The following is a 6,064-nucleotide window of genomic DNA, read 5'->3' on the forward strand; positions in this document are numbered from 1 at the left end:
GCTCTCCCTGGGGTGGTGCTGAACTCGTGTGTTAGCCTGTGATCTAGTGGGTGGTGTGTATAGTGACTGTGAATGTAGGGATGGGTGTGTGTGTGTGGGGGGGGGGGGGCGGGGTGTTTAAATGACCACTTTCCCAAAGGTAGCTGCTGCCCTCTAGTCTCGATAGCAGGAGCTGGCCTAGGCTGGGCCGGGGTGGGGAGGGATAAGAGCCTGGGAGGGGAAAGGCCAGAATAGTGAGGCTGCTGCAGTGCTCCCTCTGTTCACCATACAATTGGAGGCGGGGGGGGTCCGATGCTGCCCTTCATGTACTCCCAGGGACAGGGTGTCTGCCTCGGCTTGGTGCAAACTGAGCATAAATCACGATCAGGCCAACCTGGCACCATTCATCTCCTTCCTGCAATGCCCCAAGAGGCAGGGCTGTAGTGGGAAGACCGCCCCACATGCTGCTGTTCCTGCAGCAATCAGTCCCTGCAGAGCTCAGGTCAGCAGGTGCCGTCCACGCCTTCAAGACTGCTAAGCAGGGGCCACCTAATGGCATCACTGCCCAGTAACAGGGTTTAGCCCCAAGGCCAGGAGCAAGCAGAACTTGTCCTAGCCTCCTCACTGCACCAAATTTAGACAGACAGGAAAGTGGCCTCCCCTCTGATCACTCGCCTCAGCCAGTGGGGCATTAGAGCTGATGTGGGCCCTGCTGTGGAAGGCTGGAGCCAGCAGCAGCCTGTTTATATTAACAGGCCATTTATGTGTATCAGCATCTGGGGTAACTGAACTGGCCAGGTGCTGGCGGCAGCAGCAGCAGCAGCAGCAGCAGCTCCTGCCCTGCTGTGAATTAAGTCATGCCAGGGAGAGGCTCCATTGCAGTGAGAGCCAGGACCTAGGCCAAAAGCAGCCAGCCACATGCACTGTTAGGGGGTGTTTGTGAAATCATCTGTGGCCTTACGCTGCTGTCCAGTGGTCAGGGTTGGGGTGAGGCAGGAGCAGAGTGCTAGGAAACAAGAGTGGAGGCAGCAGTAGGGGAGAGAATTAGAGATCCCCCTCCCCCAAAAAATAAGAACACCCTTGCCCTTGAGTTTTGCTTGACTATGTCTTAGCCTGTTTGTTATGAGCTGGCTGAAGGCAGGAATGGAAGGAGGCAGTGGCCTGCAGGGTTTGGTAAATGTAAAAGATTAAAATGATGGAAACATTTGCATGTGGTTTTACTGGTGCAGCTTGGGCTAATTGAGGGGACAGGCTGGATTCCAGGGGGAGCAGAGAAATTTCATTTCAGCTTTCAAATGAGCCACTCAGAATAGCCAACCCCAGCCCTCAAAACTCGAGCCAGGCCCCCAAAGCATGAGCTCTGCCTAAAACTCACAAAATCTTGGTATAATACATGGAGTCATTTGCTGCCTGGTCTTTCAGAAGTCACAGGTTCAAGCTTCTCCCCAGCCCTGATGACTCACCATGAAAATGAATAGTGAGAGTCCCTTGATGCCCTGACTCCAGGAGCTGGGGCTTTAAGAAAAAAATCAAAGCAGTTGTGGCTAGTAATGATTATGGTAGGAGCAAGCTAGGCCATCTAGTCACAGAAGAGGACAATGTGGGGTTAGCTGCTGTATACACATACGCAACAGAAAGATGTAACAGGGCTACCATGGGCCAGATGAGGAAGGGTGCTATTGTCCCTCTGGACAGAGAAGTGGGGAGGAAAAACGACTGGTAATGTAGAGACCAGTTTACCTCAACCTGAATAACTCCCTGCCCAGCACACACAACAGGCCCAGGGCCTGACCCACAGCATTGCTCCATTTCATACACATCAGCTAAAGAGAACAGCTTCCCCCTCCCCCAGCACTGTGCTGGGAAGCCACCTGCTGATTTGCTCCTCAGGACTTGGAGGAACAGCCTGAATCCAGCCTTGGTGGGTGGGGTGGGGGCTGCCCAGCATTGCACACAATCAGGCTGAGTGAAGTTACCACAGCCTTTATGTTAGGAAGCATTGGGATGTTTGCTCCCCCCAACACTGCAATGGAAGAGGCTAGTTGAGGACCCTAGTTTGGCCTCTCCTAATGCTTCCAGCCATGTTCTAGTTCAGAAAGAATTCCAGCCACGAGTGAGTCAGGCCCCCTCTTACTCCATAACTCTGCCTCCCACTCCTCCACATGCAGAGCCAGGCTGGCTGCAGCTAGCCCCAGTGGGAGGGAGCTGGGTTTCCAGTGCCACAAGCCCCATGCAGTGACGAACCTGCAGCCTTAGCAAGCCCTCTGGGAGTTACTCACATGCAGCACCAGGCTGTAAAGCAGGCAGGTTGTTTTGGGTGCTATGGGGCAGCAAGGATGGAGCTGGGTGGGAACAGCATTCAGCCTGCACCCAGCAACAGCTCACGTGGTGCTGCAAGGTGTGGTCATGTGCTCAGGCCCCAATCAGCCCTGTGCTGAGCCTTTTTGAAAACCCTATCCAGGGCCTACCCCAGCTGTACCCCATTGTCAGTGAGTGATTGGGCAGGTTACATATCTCCCCAGGTGTGGTCGCAGAGCTACAGCATCCCTCCAATGGTTTCTGTGAGGAGTTGATCCCCACTGCATACCTTCAGAAGAGTAGTAATGAGCTGGCACTCGGGGAGGGGGGAGGGGTCAATAGGTTGACCGTGGGCCAAATCCATACCACCCCGTGCTTTTGAAGAGATCCCAAAAATCTTTTTTTTTTTTTTAATTACTTTCTCTGGAGTCTGGACCATGACTAGACCTTGATCAAGAACTTTGGACCTTGACAAAAAAATAATTGAATACCCCAGCAGTCAGCACTGCCCCTGGTGCTTTAAACGGACAGGCAGAGGATAGGAAGGTGATCACCACCCCTGGGACATTCAGTTTATGTGACAAATCTGAGGAATTGGCCCAGATTAAGATGGCATTAGAGGTGGTTTTGGAACAAATAGATAAATTTAGCAATAAGGAGTCACCAGGACCAGATGGTATCACCCAAGAGTTCTGCACGCACTCAAATGTGAAACTGTAGAATTACTAACTGTGGTTTGCAACCTATCCCTATATCAGCCTCTGTAACACATGATAAGGATAGCTAACATGATACCACATTTTAGAAAAGGGCCCCACAGGTAATCTTGGCAAGTACAGGCTGGTAAGTCTAACTTCAGGACCAGGCACATTGGCTGAAACTATAGTAAAGAACTGAATTATGAGGCATGTGGGCAAATACAATATCATGGGGAAGGGTCAAGGAAACTCAAGCCTCATGCAGCTATTAGAATTCTTTGAGAGTGTCAGCAAACATGGACAAGGGTGATCTACTGGCTACAGTGTACTTGGACTTTTAAAAAGTCTTTGACAAGGTCCCTCACCAAAGGCTCTTGAGCTGAGTAAGCTGTCATGGGATAAGAGGGAAGGTCCTCTCATGGATCAGTAACTGGTTAAGAGACAAGAAAAAGGGTAGGAATAAATTGTCAGTTTTCAGAATGACGAGAGGTAAATAGCAGGGTCCCCTACGGCTCTGTACCAGGACTTGTGCTGTTCAATATATTCATAAATGATTTGGAAAAGGGGGCAAATAGTTAAGGTGGCAAAGCTTGCAGATGATAAGATTACTCAAGATATCCAAAGCTGACTGCAAAGTATTAGAAAGGGATCTCACAAAACTGGGTGACTGGGCAACAAAAATAGCACCTGAAATTCAGTGTTGATAAATGCAAAGTAATGCACATTGGAAAATATAATCCCAACTATCCATACAAAATGATGGGGTCTAAATTAGCTGTTACCATTCAAGAAAGATCTTGGAGTCGTCATGGGTAGTTCTCTGAAATCTTGTGTTCAATGTGCAGCAGCAGCAACAACTAAAAGCAGCTAAACAATGTTAGGAACTATTAGCAAAAGGTTAGATACAGAAAATATAATGCCACTACATAAATCCATGGTATGCTCACACCTTGCATACTGGGTGCAGTTCTGGTCTCCCCACCTCAAAAAACCCCAAGATTATTTTAGAGCTGGGAAAAAGTGCAGAGAGGGGTAACAAAAACGATTAGGGGTATGGAACAGCTTCCATATGAGGAGAGATCAAGATGACTAGGGCTGTTCAGCTTGGAAAAGAGATGAATAGTGGGGGGGATATGATAGAGGTCTATAAAATCATGACTGGTGTGGAGAAAGTGAATAAAGAAGTGCTAGGGGTCACCTGATTAAATGACTAGGCACCAGGTTTAAAAACAAATGGAAAGGAAGTATTTCTTCACACAACACACAGTCAAACTGTGGAACTTGCCGCCAGAAGATGTTGTGAAGGCCAGAAGTATAAGTGGGTTCAAAAAAAGAACTAGATAAGTTCATGGAGGATACATCCAGAGGTGAAAGTAAGCTGGTACGGGCCAGTACGGAGGACGGGTAAGAAAGGGAGACTAAGGGCTTGGCTACACTCAAAACTTCAAAGCGCTGCCGCGGCAGCGCTTTGAAGTTTTGAGTGTGGTCGCGGCACATACTCCACCTCCTCATGGGGATTAGCTTGCAGCACTGGAAGCCGCGCTCCCAGCGCTGCGGCACTGTTTACACTGGCACTTTACAGCGTTGTATCTTGCAGCGCTCAGGGGGGTGGTTTTTTCACACCCCTGAGCGAGAAAGTTGCACCGCTGTAAAGCGCCAGTGTAGCCAAGGCCTGACTGAGGGAGAGAGAGAGAGAGAAAAGCCTGCTCCCTGCATAAGAATAGTTTAGACTCAGCTGTTCCCTGATGGTTCAGCCCCCCGGGCTAGGTTTCTGGCATCCTTGTTAATTTCACTCACAGTAGCTGCGGGGAGGGGGTTGAGGGGATGGTGTGTTTGACCATGGCAGGGGCGGTCCTTGTCTGTCTCCGGGATGAGGGGATCTCTCAAATACTAATATACACAACAAATACAAGCATTTGGCTGCACAGCTTAAATCCAGAGCTAATAAAAGCAGGTGGAAGGGGAAAAGTCACTGTCACATTGGTTTCTCGGCTCCTCCCTCCCCCTCCTCCAGCCAGGCTGCAGACAAAGTTCTGCATTCCTCTCCCCCTGACCTCCAGCAGGAGTTCTCCTCTAGGCTCTAGCTTGCAGTAGGGACACTGGCTGAGATGCCTGCTGCTGCTGCCTGCAAAAGAACAGTTTAAACTCAGCTGTTCCCTGTGCAGTTAAGTGCCCAGAGTTAGGAGATGTTTCTGGCATCCTTGTTAATTTCACTCCCAGTTGTTGTTGGGTATGTGTGACCATGGCAGGGGCAGTTCTTTTTTGCCCCCGGAATGAGGGGATCTTCTAAACACAATCAAAATCAAGAATCATTTCCAAGTTCAAATCTATCCCATTCCCTTCCCAGCAAAGGATCATGGTTGTGATGTCCAAACTGCTTGCAGATCCTCTTTGAAATGTTACTGTTTAAAAAAAACTTCACAAAACACATGGAGAACATGGTGGAAAGATGTGTCATGATGATTAGGGTTTATTTTGGCTGAACTAATTTTGCTAAAGCAACTAAAGATTCACAGAGAAAGCAAATAGCCCCCATAGACAAAACCACAAAGGGATTGGAGGGGAAAACTGAATATTCAGGGAAATTTTTGTGCCTCCTTTGAAAGAAATAGTAGTTCTCATTCCAGTCCACCTCTTTATATATTGATTTAAAGACCTGAAATGTCCTTAGGACATCGGGTGCAATCTCAGATCTCTTTTTGTTTTGTCCTGCCTGCAGAGTGCAGAGGCTGAAATTGACAAAACTTTCTCTGAATATCTTGTATATTTCATGAAGGCTATTCCAGTTGTCCTTCATTCACCCCTGACTCCCCCCACACCCCGGCTCCCTCCCTGGCGGGCTGTCTGTGGTTTTTGCCTTGGTTACGTACTCCTTGGCAGACCCAGCCCAGCGGCACCTGCTGGCTCTCTGCACGCAGCAGCCCACAGGGGCCAGCCAGTTGCTGGGGTCACTGCTGGTTAGTGGCAGGCTGCAGCTGCATTGTTTGAGACACATTCATACAAATACATACAGTCAGAGGTGAAAGTAAGCCGGTCTGGTGTACCGGCCAAGAGCCAGTACGCCGTGCTGGACCGCATCAACTTCCACG

Source organism: Gopherus flavomarginatus, chromosome 8 (genome assembly GCF_025201925.1).
Source record: "Gopherus flavomarginatus isolate rGopFla2 chromosome 8, rGopFla2.mat.asm, whole genome shotgun sequence".
NCBI classification, from domain to species: Eukaryota; Metazoa; Chordata; order Testudines; family Testudinidae; genus Gopherus; species Gopherus flavomarginatus.